The sequence below is a fragment of the Triturus cristatus genome, chromosome 11, assembly GCF_964204655.1.
Source record: "Triturus cristatus chromosome 11, aTriCri1.1, whole genome shotgun sequence".
Lineage (NCBI taxonomy): Eukaryota > Metazoa > Chordata > Amphibia > Caudata > Salamandridae > Triturus > Triturus cristatus.
Window position 1 is genome coordinate 346,925,371 of NC_140594.1, and position 16,841 is coordinate 346,942,211.

The 16,841-nt window shown below is 43.9% G+C and overlaps 1 protein-coding gene across 6 annotated transcripts in view; it reads right to left on the reverse strand.

Annotated features, from left to right (window-relative positions):
* TAOK3 (TAO kinase 3) overlaps positions 1–16,841 on the reverse strand; it is a 1,246,906-nt gene that overhangs the window by 1,056,838 nt on the left and 173,227 nt on the right. Inside the window, exon 1 of one of the 6 annotated variants that reach the window (XM_085636071.1) lies at positions 15,702–16,774. The exons of the other annotated variants lie outside the window; for them this stretch is intronic. The gene's annotated coding sequence lies outside the window, so the exon portion shown is untranslated. Of the gene's footprint in view, positions 1–15,701; positions 16,775–16,841 lie in introns of those variants that run through there. 6 annotated transcript variants of the gene reach the window in all.

A 16,841-nucleotide genomic window follows, 5' to 3' on the forward strand; every position in this document is an offset into this window, starting at 1 on the left:
ACATCCACCAAGATGGCATCCACCTTATGCGCCAGGGCATCAAACTGCCTCCCAATCGAAGTCTGCATCCCTTCAAGCGCGCCCATGACATCCTGCAGCGAGAGCTCCGGGGCCAAGGGCGAGGCCTCCTTCTGGGTATCTGGCGACTGGCTCGACCCACTCGGTGATCCCTTCTGCAGAGCATAGCGGTCCATATTATTGACCTGAGTATAGGCACCCCGCCTGGTAGATTTAGGCTTCAGCCGATCCACCTCTGCTTTGCCCGACATGGTTGGTACCAAGCAGGTCGGTTCAGATAAGACGGCCCTCCCTCAACGAGAGGAATCAGGAGTGATCAGGTCTGAAATGGGCCGCCAGAGTAGCATGTGGAGCGTCCAAAGGAGAATGAAGCCACCAAGAGCTCTCCAGGGGCAGGGCAGACAAAGGGAGAGAAAGCGAAAGTGAAAGGACGGGGACCTCCATCCGACAGTTCACACCTCGCCTGGCCGTTGTTGTTCAACTAGAAGTCGGGCGTCCTGCCAACTCTAGCCCCTGGCATTCCTCGGAGATAGGCCGCAATCTTCCGCCATGCATAACTCCGGTTCCCGGTGGGCGATCCGACCGCGGGTAGCATCAATCGCCTCCCTGGCAGGTCATCTACACGATGCCATGCATACAGACAGGATTAGAGACAGGATAGTCGACGGAGGGCGCGAGGGTCTCGGGAGCTCAGAGCTCACGCGGCCATCTTGGTCAAGCGCTAGGCTCCTCCTGTCCAGGGCCCAAAATTTATTGAGGCGACATCAAAATTGCCTATCACAAAATGTTTTGGCACTTTGCAAAAAAGGGGTAATTTTTCATTGTGAAAATGTTGTGTCTCCACGTTATATTTTGAGCCGTTTCTTGTTGTGGGCACTAAGCCTACCCACACAAGTGAGGTACCATTTTTATCTGGAGACATAGGGTAACGCAGAATTGTAGAGCAACTGTCAATACCCATTGACTTTCGATGCATTTCTGCCTTCCAAATTAAAGACAATGTGTAAAAAAGAAGTCATTTTGAAAAATGTCCTATAATTCTTATGCTAGAATGGGTATTCCCAATTTCGGAAATGTGCAAATATCTACAGTTTCTAAACTCTATAATTTGTTCCCATTTCAGAAATACATAGGTGTCTTTCATACCGATTTTTCCATGTATACATTTTCCCAGATTAATTGTTATATACCCGGTATATAATAAAAAATCATTGCAAGTCGTATATTGCTTTCAAACAGCTGTCATAATTAGAAGAAGAAACAGGTGAAAACGTTGACACAAACGGCCGTTTTTTTCAACTAATTTTCAATTTTTTCTATATTTAACTGTTATTTTCTATAAAGAAACCTTGAAGGATCTACACAAATGACCTCTTGCTGAATTCAGAATTTTGTCTAAAATATATAGCTTTCCAGGATCCATCATTGCTTTCATACCCATTTCTACCATTAACTGGAAGGAGGTTGAAAGCACAAAAAATAGCAAAAATAGGCTATGTTCCAGAAAAATGCCAACACTGTGTAAAAAATGTTGGGTTTATGACAAAAGTCTGCTTGTCCCTGAAAGCTGTAAAGATGGGGATTTCAGCACAACAACCCTTTTTTTTTTATACCATTTGCAGGGCAAAACAAATACGCTTTCGTTTGGAGCCCTTTTTTCCCCATTCCCCCCCACCCCCCCCCCCCCAAAAGAATGTATAAAATATTTTGGCTAATTTCTGGGTCCCCTCCAGGGGACTCCACAAACCCTGGGTACCTTTAGAATCCCCCATGATGATGGAAAGAAAAGACGCAAATTTGGCTTGGATACCTTATGTGGTCAAAAAGTTGCAGGGGCCTAAGCGCGAACTACCCCAAATAACCAAAAAAAGGCTTAGCACGGGGGGGGGGGGGGGGGGGTGTTTGCCTAGCAGTGAAGGGGTTAAGGAAGCGCCGGTCCAGCAACAACCACAAGGTACCACTGATGATTTATACACCACACTGTACTTCGGAGCGGTAGACATCTATTGGATGACTGCACCCCAGAACCTAGGCCCAAACTTAAGCTGCGAGTATGTGCATTTTTAATAAGATTCAATCACTTCAGGCTTCAGAGAATCTGAACAGAAGCTCAAACAATGCTAACGTAACCTAAAGATTTAAAAAGAGTAAACTTTTAAACGCGACAAATCACTCAAACAAGCGGTTAAAATGAATGTGAACGCACCTTTGATTTCACACCACAATACTAAAAATTTCAAGGTGTGCTTATGGGCCATGAGCTCCGCTAACCTGACCAGTATTCACTATTTACCCTGTTGAAAAGTAGACAACTGCACCAGGTACAGATAAATTCATATGGGCGCATACTTTGTCAACTTATTTAGTACATGATTGGCCATCAGCATTTTTATTGATTATGCTTTAAGTAAAAGCAAATACAACACACAATAATAGGTCTGTCTTCTGGTCGTCATTGTGAATAAAGTGATACAGCGTTCTGATGTCTGGCTTTTGCTGCAAATTAATGACGGTGAAAATGAGGTGTTAGTCTTTGAAATGTGGCATGCCTTTGCAAATATCTTGTTTCTGGGGAAATCCATTTATACAAGGGATTAGGCCAGCATGCATACAACAAGATGCGCATTACAGATGATTATGTCCCTATTATTTCATTATACATTCATAACGTCTTTTTGTGTCAGTCACCACTAGGACGGAAACCCTGTGTTTTTTAATGGAATGGTTTTCTAAGAGAAAGACGAATTTATGTCCCAATATTTCAAATACACTCATAAAGAAGATACCTACACTTGAGGAAACATGGGTGTTTCGAATCCCCTATTGAAAAGTCAGGAGATGGAAGGGATGTGGAACGGCTCGGCGCCCCTGCATGACTGCACTGCTACATTGGACTCAAGGCTGTGGAAGGCGGGAAATGCTTGGCTGCGCCTGTAAGGGAATCCTCCAGCACTCATCACGTTACAGGGCCCTGAAACTGCGAAATTAAAGTGCTCCAGTGACGAGAGAGGGTTCTTGAAGCACATGGGAAGTACATCTACTCCAGACCAGAAAGGTAAGCTTCTGGCAAAGGAGCGTACATCAGGCAGCACTAGTCACATCATAACACCGACCTTAGGTCCAGCCGTAAGATACACTTACCACCTGTTGGACCTGGCCCTTACTGGAGGGTCACACCACATTTTTACCTTTCTTTGCTAAAACAGTTGTTGCTGGCTTTTAGGACTCTGAACTTTACAGCAGTTAATCAGTAGGAAAGTGCTTGTGTTCTCCCTCTTAAACATTGTATAATTGGCCTACACCGGATTGGTACACTTAATTTAATTACAAATCCCTAGTATATGGTACAATATGTACCCAGGGTCTGTAAATTAAATGCTACTAGAGGGCTGCAGGACTCATTGTGGCACCCACTAAAGTAGCACTGTCTCATGTCTCAGGCCTACCACTGCAACCTGTAGTACAGTTTTAAACTGCCATTTCACAGGCCTAAACTTTAATTTTTAATACAAATAAGTCACAAATAGGTAGGCCCAAAAGACTCAAAGCAGAGCGTATAGTATTTAAAACATAGGACATTTGTATTTAAGTTTTACATGTCCCGACAGTGAAAACTCCTAAAGTCATTTTCACTGTTGTAAGGCTACCTCTTCCGTAGACCAACACCACGGTGCTTATTACACTCTAGTGATAACTTCAGTTTTGGGAGAGATAGAGTACTGCTTCTTGTACTAATTTGAATTGTAATTTAAAAAGTTATATTATGTTAATAAAACTTGTATAGCGCACAAATACCACAGGTCTCTTGGCGCTTACCTAAGGGTAATAACATGTTGCAACTGTTATTATTAAAATAAGAAAGTAAATGTCTTCCGAAAGCTTGTTCAAATAAGAACGTTATCAATCTCTTCTGAAAAGGGAGGAGAGCAGTTTCTCTCCTCAGACTTTCAGGTAGTCCGTTCCAGATCGGTGGTATCAAAACTGAAAATGCCCGACCGCCAAAGTTGTTTTATTAAAGCGTGGGTAAGTCAGAAAGTTCGCCTCAGAGGAGTGTAGATGGAATTCAGGTGTAGCGCAGCAGTCAGAGCGGCTGACTCCAGAGCACGGAGTTCAGGGTTCAATCCCAGGCAGCAGCACAGCACCGCATCATGTGACTCTTGGCAATAGCTCACTTAATCTCCCCGATAGCCCCTACCCCTTGAAACCCTTCAGGGGGTGGGTATATTCACGTTTTACAAATAGAAAACGTTACAGCTGTGATTTCCGACACCCTAAATTCTAAGAATGATGATGTTCCAGCACATAGTGCCTCAACCATTTCTCAATATAGGCAGGTACCATGCCATGTAACGTCTTGTGTGCAATGCACAGGCCTTTGAACATGACCCTCTGTTTGACTGGCAGCCAAAGCAATTGTTGCAGCAGCGGCATAGCATGCGCTCGTCTTGGTAGCTTGAACAATAGTCTCGCTGCATCATTCATAACCACCTGGAGCTTTCCTAACAACTTATTGGAGAGGCTGATGTACAAGGCATTGTCATAATCCAACCGTGACATGATCAATGCAGCCACCAATGTTTGCATATTTGTTTAAGAAAGAATTGGAGCCAATTTCCTGAGCTTCCTCAGGATACCTGTGTAGTTTCCACACACTGTCACCACCTGCTTAGCCATCGACAGGTTGCTATCCAGCTTGATACCAGGACCTTTCACTACTGCCACGGAGTCTGGGGCAGGACCCAACTCCAAGGGTCAAAAACCATCCATCCATGGATTCCCCTTCATAGCGATAGGCAGAACCTTGGCTTTGTCTGGATTTTCTTTCAGAGAGTTCAGTCATCCAGTTCATAGTGAACTGCAGAATATTCTGCACGTTCAACTGTTCCTGTGTGGAACTCTCAATCCGTAAGACCAGCTGGGTTTCATCTGCATAATTAAACAGTTAGCAATCCAACTGTGCTCATGCTGCAATCAAATGATTTAAATAGATGTTGAATAGTAATGGGGACAACACAGATCCCCGAGGGACCCCGAAGGAGAGCACCCTTGCTCTGGAAACATGAGCACCCATTTTCACCCTTTGTGACGGGTTGTTCACGAATTAAGATATCCACCAAAGTGCGGATCCTGTGATCCAGCACGCCATTAGCCGGTGCACGGTCCACGGTATCAAATGCTGCAGTAAGGTCCAGCAAGCCCAACACTGAGGCCCAACACAACGCCAATCTAAGTTCATCCATTACAGAGAGAATCACCAACTCAGTACTATGATGGGCCCAAAAATCTGATTGGCAATGTTGGAGCAGTTGTTGATCTTCCATACATTTTGTAATGATCTTATTTACATGCCGCTCCAAGATTTTATCTGGAAATGGGAGCAGGGATACAGGGTGATAATTCTTTAATGTTTTTTTGATCCGTCCTGCCTCCTTCAACAAAGGGCTAACCATGGCCTTTCATATATCTCAGAGGCACTTTTCCCAATGACAGTGAAGCATACATTATGGACAGAGACTCGTCCCTGGAAAACCACTTCAAAAAACCTTGGGAGGACAAGGGTCTTCCGGTGAGCCTGATTGAACAGCTTCCAAGGACAAGGTCTCTAGATCCAACAATAGGAATGCTGATAACTTCTTTCTCTGATAGAGAGGCCTGACAGAGAGGCCATTTTAAAGATAAAGCCGATTTTTAGTTATTTTTGTAAGAATGCCACTTGCAGAAAGTTGGCAATTTTTTACCTTAACTAGATGTGCCTTTTTGCTAGTGTCCAGAGTAACAGGACCGTGGATGGCTCTCCTGTGGTGTGGTGTGCATTCCTTCCAGATATGGTGACAAAAGGGGCTTGGCTGTGGGGCAGGATGTTCCTCTCCTGAGCAGGATATCCCAGGTATTGTATTGAGCCCCTCCTGTGCTTCAAGGTGTAGCCCCAGTGCTATGCCCACCCAGTTCCTGACTTCTAAGGGCTGCCTGCCCTGCCACTGACAAAGCAGCTCACACCCAGGCCTGCCTGCCTTTGTCCCACTAACAGATTGGAGCAAAAACCAGGAAAGAGGAAAGTTAGAGAAGGCGGGCCTCCCCCACACACAGACTGGCACTGGGTATAAAATATAGCACCCTCAGAAACTCTCAATAGAACATGTCTGGACCTATGGAAGATTCAGAAGGACTGCTTGCTGTTTGAAGAATGAAGACTGCATCCGTTTGCCTTCAACCCAGAATCCACAGAAGTGACTCCAAGGGTCAGTCTGCCTATAGTTGAACAAGCTTACAGAGGGTCTTTCCTACAACTGACCAGCAGCAACTGGACCTGCTTGAGCCCTGCTACTGCAGTATGCTGGAGTGAGTCTTGAGCCCCCAAGAGCTGCTCCCCAGGTCCGGGCCCCTTGGCTGGCTTCAGAATGTACTACTTCCACCTCAAAGCAGAAGGGACTCTTCGCACAAAGAAATGATTGTAATGCCTGCCAATGCGAAGCTCCAGAGACTACCTATCCTTCACTGCAGCTATGACAAAGCATGTCAGCAACGTCTGCCACATCTCTCTCCATCGCAAAACTCCAGCGGCAACCTGCTCCTCATGCCGAACATGGACTCCCTGCGGACCCTGCTAATGTGAAGCTCCAGCTGAGGAACCCAGCATAGACTTGGACTGTGAGAATGTAACTCTTCACCAGGGCAAATCTGATCACTGTATCCAACCTACGCTCTACTGTGGTCTGCCTGAGCTTATGACTTTGACCCAGTCCTGCACAACCAGATTACCAAGAGTGGTTCCTTGTGCTTTTTGGCGCTTTTTTCACCTAGAGCTGCAAACATTCATAACCACAGCTCCATTGATTGGATTTCTATTGCTTTGATGTAATTTTATTTATTACAATTGACTATTTTGCTATACTGATTGGGAATTTTTCTTGTGCTGAGTTTTTACTTTATCACTGTTTGAATGCTGCAAATAGAATTCACTAATTGCCTTTAGGTTAAGCCTAACTGCTTTTGTGCCAAGCTACCAGATGGTTGAGTTCAGGTTAAAATAGTCACTTTTTGTGGTACACCCTGACAAGGATGGTGTTTATCATTTGAGAGTACTCTGGTCATTAGGCCTCCACACTCCAATCCCAAACCCCCCTGCTGACCCAAATCATTGCTCAGAGTTTGCCACAGGTGTGGAATGGCGCAGCATATTTACACACATCTTTCAAAATCTGTGCAGAGGATATGTATATAGCCAGTAGGTGGTTATAGTTATGGCCAAAGTTTCTATAGGAAAATGTTTGTTTCGCCAATAACTTGAGCACTGTTTGGCGAATCTTCACGAAATTTTAACAAAACTTCCCCTTTTTAGGTCTCGGCTAGCGAAGGCTACGCTTGCGCGGTCTCGCTCGCGAGATTTAATGATTTCAGAAGTGGGGCTTGAACCCGCCCCTCTTCTTCCCTCTTCTCCATTGGCTGGCCTCTTAAATGCTGGTCAGCCATTGGAGTAGAGCTTTGTCTCTCCAAACAAGCCCCGTCTTTTTCCGATTTGGGGGCGTGTTTTTCCACTTCTTTCAAGGTTTTTAAGCCCCGCCCCTTTCCGCCCCTTTTACACGTGGTGGGCGTTTTTTTTTAGCGTCGGAAGATTCGTCCATTTTGTGCGCGGTCGGAGCGGGATGTGGGGTCGCCTCTTCCTTGCTGCTGGATCGGCGTTTCAAGTCCGGTGAGTAAAAGCGTTAAGGCAACAATGTTGTTCCTGCTTTCATTTCACATGGTTCACGGGCGGCAGAGAAGTAACAGGACTCTGTCTTTTCCTTCTTACTAGAAGGAAAATACAGTGTCCGCTTCTGCTCTGCCGCTTCAGCTGCCCCCCCCCCCCCCCCCCCCAACTCTTTTCCCTCCTCCTCACCCCTCAAGCTCGGCGTTTCCTGGCGTTCGAGGACGGGCGGCAGAGAAGTAACAGGACTCTGTCTTTTCCTTCTTACTTAGAGAAGGAAAATACAGTGTCCGCTTCTGCTCTGCCGCTTCAGCTGCCCCCCCCACTCTTTCATTCCTCCCTCTCTTTCTGTCTAGCAGTTCTTCTCTTACTGAAAACCTTGACTTCAAGATGGGGTTCTCACTCTCTTTCCTCTCTTTTAATTGCGCACCCTGTGAAATGGATCCAAAAAAGAAAATCATTTTTGCTGGAAATGTCGTATTTTAATTCTAAGGTGCAGCATCTGGAATAAAAGGTTAAAAATATGAAAAATAATTAAATAAAGTAACAGTGGTAGCAAACTGGCCAGATTGATTTTATTCACACCCAAACACTGTCGTGTTATTTTAATGCAGCGTGTGTTTGGGCGAGAGCGCTTCCTTCTTCGAGGCGCTGTGGGCCGTGCCCTGCCGTGTTATTTTAATGCAGCGTGTGTTTGCGCGAGAGCGCTTCATTCTTCGAGGTGCTGTGGACCGTGCTCTGCCGTGTTATTTTAATGCAGCGTGTGTTTGCGCGGGAGTGCTTCATTCTTCGAGGCGCTGTGGGCCGTGCCCTGCCGTGTTATTTTAATGCAGCTTGTGTTTGCGCTTAGGTCTTCGAAGCGCTGTGGGCCGTGCCCTGCAGTGCTATTTTAATGCAGCTTGTGTTTGCACGAGAGCGCTTAGGTCTTCGAGGCGTTGCTCGTGTTCGCCTCTCTACTAGCTGGACCTGTCCTTGACCAGGGCTGTGTGCTCCTCGGAGCTCTTCATTGGGAGTGTTTGGCAGTTTGTTTGAGCCGGGGCTGTGATGGATGCTGTAGTCTGAGTGTGATGCTGCGCAGGAGCCAAGGACAGGAGTCTTGTGCGTCTGCTCTCGACCTTGTCTCCAGCTTTATCTTATTTTACGTTTGATGCAGAGTGGCCTGTGTATGTGGGTGCATGTAAAACAATATATTAAAACCCCCATTCTTAAATTAAAGTCACAAAAGTGCACCCGCAGGTCTGAGATCATGCATGACCAAGATTTACAACTTTCAGAAACTCACAAGAGTTTACAGAAGTACATCTGGAAACCATACACCTCACCTCACTTATGTTATTTCCATTGTTGCATGAGCAACTATATACGATTTCATTCGCTCATGCGAAAATATCCCAAGCAAGAGCAAATTCGCTTGTTAAAAGTCATTGATTCCCTTCCCATAGACGGCACACAAATGTTCATCAGTGCCTACAGCTAGTAAACTCACGCTTACTCTGTCTCCTGCACTCACTGTTCCGAATATCAAAACAGTGCTAATAGACCGATATAAAAGTGCATGTCTACTACTATTCAACATTACTCAATAAGCATTAAACCTAAATTTAAAACAAAGTGCTCTGAGGAAAAACCATTTCTAAAAAGTATATTTAGAAAGGTGGAAAAGTTGATAATGAAAACATGAAAAAACCTACCAAAACTTAACAAGAGTGAGAAAGAAGTCCTAAAATATGGAAACAACAACTCTGCAATTGAAATCAACCTCATGGAAAAGAGGCCCACTGTGACTTTAGGTGATAAGGGGATGTATGTACAAGAGGCTTCAAGACAGTAAAGTTAATAACTATCATGTCTCAGTTCATTATCCTATTGAATAGATTCAAAATTGATCATGCCAGTGGCTGAAAACGTAAAAACGGGACAACTGGAAGAAGCCGTTTTTTGGCAGATACAAACCCTGAGATTTTATATTATATCAAACACTTTAAAAAACAGATTTCCACCACTCGGTTTCCCAATTGTCTTTGGCACAGGTTCTTTTTCAGAGCATCATTCAAAATGTGATGAATTTTTTTCCTGTGGTAATTAGGGTTATATATGCCTTCCTATCAATGATATGCCATGTAGGCACGGAATCTGCAACAAATTTCAGACTTTGTTTCCATGCATGAGATGCTCGTCACATTAGACATATATGCCTTCTACACCAACTCCACTTAGACGGCTACAATGGTTACAGTCCAGAGTGCCCTTAAACTGAGTAGTGACAACTCCATGGGGGACACTTTGGTGCCAAGTCAGGCCAGCATTGATATCTTGCAGTTTGAGACCATGTATAGAAGTGCTGAACAGATGTCCTATGTAGCCTGGTACAGAAAGCTAACTATAATAGTTTTTCTGCCTTTGGAAAATTGCCATTATGAGAACGTCCAATTTACACGGCCTCATTGCAAACAGCAAGTCACCTTTCTGTACTTGGACAGGATTTTAAAAGAAAGCAAGTTTGAAACCAGAGTACCCCAAAAACCAACTGACTACAGTGCATTGTATATCCTTTGATCTTTCCAATTCTGATCTCTACTGAACACCCTTCCAGCGGGGCAATTTTTAATATTCAAGCGCAACAACAGCACAACTTCTAGACACAAGGAAAGCAACTGTTTTTAATAAAATGTTCTAACTAAAACAAATAAGGATGGAGGACAAAGCTTATTTCCATAGAGAAGTAAAGCATGAATATTAATTATCTACTGGCAGTCGCCAGTAGATAGTTATAGTTAGGACCGTGTTTCCATAGGAAATCCGCAACATTCTATTTGGAATAACTTTGGCGTCGGTTGACGAATCCTCGCGAAATTTTCAAAATAGGTGGGGCGCTCCGCTCCGCTCCTACCCTGAAAGTCTTAGGGGATTCGTCAAGCGGGGGCTGAGAAAAAAGGGGGGTCCCAAAACGCATTTTCCCCATGCAATTTTCCATAGGGACCTTTAGTCCAAGGTACAGCCCGAACGGCTGAAAAGAATTACTTGAAATTTGGCAGAGAGGTAGTCCTCAGCTCAGGGATGTGCCTTTTGCATATATGGAGTCAATCTGTTCAGTAGTTCCTGAGAAAATTGCAGTTAAAAGCACATACATATCTATAGCCGCGCACCGTGCGCGCACCGTGCGAGCACCCCAACGTGCGCGAGCGTAATTCTGATTGGTGGTTACAGGTTAGTCAACGGTCGAATCGGTCTAAATCAGGAAGTGTCGGCCGCCATTTTGTTTGTTTTCAGTGCGAGAGTGAAAAAGGAAGGTGGCGAACGTGAAAAGGGGGCAGGGTAGAGAGTTCCTGACCCCCTAGCCTTTGTCAGGGGGTCCCGGAAGGACACCGAAGGCAGAAAAAAACATTTTAATTTTTTTTTTTTTTTTAAATCGCGGGGGTGCGCGCACGGTGAAAAACCCCCCAAAAAAAACAAAAAAAACATTTTTAAAAAAATTTTTAATACGTATTTTATTGTAAAATAAATATATAAAAAAAAATAATAATACATACATAACTTAGCATTTAAAAAAACGTACAAATTCACTGAAAAAACCATAGGTTTCATACACGTTATAGTTAGGAATTAGCATTTAAAAAACCTTGCAAATTCACTTAAAAAACCATAGGTTTCACACATGTTATAGTTAGGTGGATATTTCACTCGTAAAAAACCAATGAAATTCCCCCGTTATAGTTAGTTCAGATAACTATAACTCGCGCGGCCGCCACTCTATCACAAGGATGATGTCATCAGTGATGTCATGAGTGATGCCACTGACCATGTCATGAGTGATGTAATATGTGACGTCATGAGCAGTGGATTGCGGGCGCGCGAGTTATAGTTATCTGAACCAACTATAACGGGGGAATTTCATTGTTTTTTTACGAGTGAAATATCCACCTAACTATAACATGTGTGAAACCTATGGTTTTTTATGTGAATATATATATACATACACACACACACACACACACACACACACACACACACACACACACACACACACACACACACACGTACATATATACACACACATACAAAACGGTAAATAAAGTAAAGTATTATTTGTTAGAACCAAGAAACACAGCTACAGGAGGCAATGACAGCTGTAACTAAGTATGCTATACTGTTCAGGTTCTTAAATGTGGGATCCGTCCAATTTGCGAGACATAGGTTTGCCTTAAAGGAGGCGACTGAAATCAGTGACCAATTTTTTCAATGTCAACTATCACCTAAAAAGATTATTACCTCAACCTTGTACGCTATGTCTCCAGTCAAAGAATATTTTTCATAGGGAAATAGAACATTTGCCAATTGACTTGCCTGACTAAGCACCAGAAACATATTAGAACACAGACAACATAGCTAACTGCAAGACCTGTAATGTCTACATTTCGACTTGCCTATATCAAATCCAATATACTGTCATGGCTACATTGATGTTCAAAATGTGTATTCAATAATATTACAGTATGATCAAACAAGCAAACAGAACGACCAAGTTAATGTCACATTACTCAAACAAGAGCTATTCGTTAAAATGGGTAGTGTTAAAAATGTTAATTCAAGGAATCATATAAAGCAGCATCCATATGTTGGAGAAAGGAACATAAAAGTATATTTACTCTCAAAACAAGTATATCATGTCTCAGTGAGCATCTAGAATGGAGTTTACTTATGTGAGATCATCATTATTAAGGGAGACACAATAGAAAAGATCCTGGGAAATATACACAAGACATTTGAGGCAATATTGGAATGATTTATTCGTTTTTCTAACTCTATCTACCCATCCCTAATTCAGGAGCCAATGGATTACATATGATCTATGGCAGAGGTCTTACATATGATCTAAGCAGATATACCGTTAACATAGTACGATACTTCTGCATTGGAAAACAACCTTCACAACGCAGACTGAGCCACATGTGCTGTTTCCCTGCAAGTGGAACCACGCTTGCCTGAACCACGCATACGCTTGGTTAAGGTAGTGCGAGGTCTAGATGCGTGGATTGGCAGGCATAGGAAGAGCAAGGATTGTGTTTTGGGGGGCAGTTTTTAGGGGTCGGGATGTTTATAGGGTAGGGTGCTAGGTTTTAGTGCTCAAGGCAGAGGGTGGGGGATGTTTTCAGGGGTGGGGGATGTTTTTAGGGCTCAGGGTGGTGGGGGTAGTTTTAAGGATGTGGGGGCTCAGTTTTTAGGGCTCAGGACGGGGGGAAGGGACAGTTCAGGGCTGGGGGCAGTTTTAGAGCTCGACCAGGGAAGCTTTTAGGAAGTGGGGTGAGTTTAGGGCTCAGGGTGGGGGAGGGACAATTTTCAAGACTGGGGCAGTTTTAGGGCTCAAGGATGTGTTTGGGGTCGGGTTTAGTACATGGGGCCGGGTTTTAGGGTTCAGGGCAGGTGGAATGGGGTGTGATCTTTATCACCCATATCGCTTTACCAATCATCTATTTACCACAAAATTGCCTGGTAAAGGAATGCATTGTTAAGACGCAATCGTTGTTGGGGCAGCGAGGTTTACTCATGCGTGCTTCTGTCGTACAATCTTTTGCATCCCATGGAGCTGACTAATAACTTATGAGTGTGTCCATGCTTTTTCCTAGCATTTCATTAACTGGTATTTGAAATATCTTGTCATTTCAAGAGGTGCCTGAATGTGTCATGTTAGGCAATAATATCTCGACATTGGTCATTATATCTGCCACATATCTCCTACTTGATCATTTTACAAGTGCTGGTCCCAATGCCTAGACTACTAGTGTCATATATGGCATCACCCATTAAAGAGGAGAGCTGAAACACACAGGTAATGATGGTGTATTGCTACACCAAGATGGTACTCAAGTTTGATACTATGCGATGTCTTTGTGTTGTTGCATCGTTATGCTAGCCACATGATCATGGTGACCATTGTTAACTTGCTGGTGCAAGGGTCTAGACTTTTGGTGGTGCGCTTGTTGCATCTCATTAAATAAGAGAGAAGAAAAACATAAGTAAGGGGGAGTGCTTAAGATTTTGATGGCTGTAAAACTGTTTTTTTTTTATTCATGGCTTCTACATGATATTTGGAGGAATCCTACACTGAGCTGGCAGATAGCAGTACATCTTTCACATAAGGTGCCATGAAGATCCCGTATATGCTGTACGGACTACTAACTAGCAAGGAACTTGGGACCTGACGAAAGCACTGTAAACTGACAATAACACTGAAACATGTCAGCCCTTTTGCATAGAAAAAGTAGAAAATTTTGTTTTTCCTCCTAAATTGTGAATAATCTGGTTTTGGGTTGATGAAGTATACAGTGCTGAGCCTTTTAATACAATTTTAACTTATGCGTATAGATGATCAGGAACCCAGCACACATGAATAGAAATTGCTGATGGAAAACGTAGCTCAAGATATTTTAAATAACACCAGGGTTGTTTTAATATTAGGGACAGCAGGTGCAGGAGACAAATTAAGTGTAAGGTTCTTAGGTTCATCAGGTGCCTCTCTTATCCTTCCTCTTATGTTTAAAAATGTGAGGAGTGAAGTGGACACTGCCTAAAGTTAGACTATATTTGGCAGTGTATGATCTTATAAAGTACATACACAAGTGATATTACCAGGCAAGAGATAAGAGCAATTTCTAGTGTTAGGTGTTTGGAGTGAGCAAAACAGCTTTTACTTTGCTACCTGTGGAGTAACCATATGAACTTTACTTTGAGATTGTCCATTTAACACAGAGAGCACTGCCGTATAGAAGCAGGCTACACAACCAAATTGCACTAGCATCTATCTGTATACCCGGCAGGTCAATTCCATACAGCTATTTGGTGATGACTTTACAACCAAACAGTGCAGAGATCTCAAAACAGAACAAATAAATCCCAACATATTTTTAAACGTAAATAAATGCGTCTGGTAATGTGAGAATAACAACAGAAGTGGCTGTGATTGTGCAATATGTTGTGGGCACACAAATAACCTTTGTCCAGGCCAATACGTGTACAGAAGTTACAAAGCCATGGTGTGTAATTAAAGGTCAGGAGAGGAGTAGAAGGTGATGTGCTCTGTGCTGTTCCGATGTGATTCTAATTCAAACTCAGTGACTGTACTGCAGTGGAATGAGTCAGAATCACGACATATATATTGCATGTGACTTAACTTGTTTGTGAAATGTCTCCTTTCCTATTACATTTGTTAAATTAAAGACACTCGTACTTTCTTTAGCAACGGGATGATCTGCTTCTTCAGAACTCAACCAAATGATGTTAAGGTGGGCGAACATTGAGGAAAAGTGTTTGCTAAAAATCACACAGCTAAACTATTCACACGCAGTTTTCCGGTGTTCAGATTTAATTTGACAGATGTGCCGCAAATCGTGAACTGTTAGGAGTGCAGTCTTACAATGAGGAAGGCATTTATCATTCCTATTCCAATATTAAGTGTTTTAAACACCACAAGATTACATGTACTTGAGAAGCACGCAGATCTTTCTGATCCTCTTTCGGGTGTGATAGCGGTTGACCAAAGTCCCCATGCAGAAACTCATTTTAATCTAAAAAGGACACTGTTCAGCTTGAATTTAACACGGTATCTTGAACTGACCCCAAATGTTTCATCATAAGTGCCTTGACCCGGCTGTGTGAATATTGTGCTCTGGAGTTTACAATATGGATAGAGAGTGCGAGGGAATGAAGACTTCATCAAAGATTTAACAGATGTACACAGAGCAAAAGTAACATATTTGATATATGAACTGTTATATGCTTCAAATGGGCTCTACATTTTTCAGGGATAGGGGGTATGAAGGGTGATAACAATGCTCAAATGCAAATGCTTCAACTACTCAAAAGAGAATTGTATTGGTTCCCTATACATTCTCCCCCTCTAGCTGCCGGCTGCCTTCTGCCATTACTTCCTCCAGGCACTCTATTCATTTCACACACCCACGAAACTTAAGGGGATGAGTTCCTGGTGGCCACTTCCACTTACCTGTCTGTATGCTGGTCGGCCACCTTGCAACCATCCTTCATTGCTCCCCTACATTTTAGGTGGCCCAGCACTAGCAGATCTTGGCCACAGCCATGCCTTCAGAAGCAGGAGCAAAGGTTTGATGAAGATGCTTCGAAAATAAAAGCGGCCTTTCACTGCAGACTTCTTTTAACTCTAGCTCAGTTGCCAGTATCACATTTGAAGAAAGTTGGCAGCATCACTACCATAAAAATGTGCTTTCCAGTGCCGAAAACAGCTTCCCAAGTCCCAGTCAATAAGAGGCGGGCAGTTATACAACTCCTGTCCAGGTACCGGCATCCCAGTTATGAAAGGTGCACAGAACAGCTTCTCAATTCCACACCATGCACTTGAGGCACTGCGGAGGAATTTAAGACAAGAGCTACGCTCAGACTGAGGAACTGGAGTCACAGATAAAGTTATCAGGATAGCATTACAAGTCCTGCTCAGGTATGCGATTCACAACGAATCAGACATCAAGCTTCAACTGTCGGGTAACAGGGCCAAAGCTGAGGAGAGTCCAGCTGGTTCATTTCAAGATCGAGTACCAGGGGTCGTAGCTCACACAGCTTGGCAGTCGGCACAGGTACCGTAATCCCAGCAAAGGAGCCCTAGACACAATCACGCGCAGGGCTCATATATCAGGTCACAGAAGAGACATGTCAAGCCCTGGTCCCTGGGCTACTGCTGCGGAGAGTCAGGCATCTAGCTAAGTCGAGCTCAGGTGGAAGGGTCGCCGCTGAGGGAAGTCGGTGCAGCTACACAGGTCGGGCTCATCATGTGTCAGTCACAGCTTCAGGAGTCCGGTCCGAAGTACCAGCGTCGCAGATGAAGGGAGTGAACCGCGTGCAGTTTCTAAAGTCATCTACAGGATATCGGGGCCATGGAAAAGAACGAACCATTGTGCTCAGAGGCTGGCCGGGAGGTGAGAGGTGGCGCGTGCACCATGGCTAGGGCCTGGCGCCTCTCAATGAGGCTGCACACGCTATTCTCTGGCATCGCAGGCAGCACACCACCTACGAGGGCAGCATCATCTCCCCGAACATGAGTCACCCACGGACAGCGAAGCGCGTGGAAATCTGGTTTAAACAGGACTTAAAACGAAGGCGTTCTCGGCTGTGA